The sequence below is a fragment of the Penaeus monodon genome, chromosome 19, assembly GCF_015228065.2.
Source record: "Penaeus monodon isolate SGIC_2016 chromosome 19, NSTDA_Pmon_1, whole genome shotgun sequence".
Taxonomy (NCBI): domain Eukaryota; kingdom Metazoa; phylum Arthropoda; class Malacostraca; order Decapoda; family Penaeidae; genus Penaeus; species Penaeus monodon.
Window position 1 is genome coordinate 6820339 of NC_051404.1, and position 305 is coordinate 6820643.

The following is a 305-nucleotide window of genomic DNA, read 5'->3' on the forward strand; positions in this document are numbered from 1 at the left end:
AACATTGCCTCTTTATTTCTTTTATACTTCATTTCTAAACTTTCTACCATTTTAACGTTATCTTTATTTCTCTCTCTACTGCTGTATCAGTATCAAGAAAATTCCCTTTTTTTTACACCTGTAATTTCTTAGTTTTTACCAATTGTTTCCTGTACCTTCTTTTTTTTCGAAATATTCTCTTTCATATCTTTACTCCTGTTCTGGTTAAAACCCACCTCCCAAAGACATGTTTTTCTACAAGTATCTTATCTGTACGTGAGAACCTCCACAATCAGCGGAAAAATCTACTTTCAGTAGAAGAATTT

At 31.5% G+C, this 305-nt stretch overlaps 1 protein-coding gene across 1 annotated transcript in view; it reads right to left on the reverse strand.

Annotated features, from left to right (window-relative positions):
* Nucleotides 1–305, reverse strand: part of LOC119585322 (xaa-Pro aminopeptidase 1-like) — a 14737-nt gene that overhangs the window by 11937 nt on the left and 2495 nt on the right. The window lies entirely within an intron of this gene.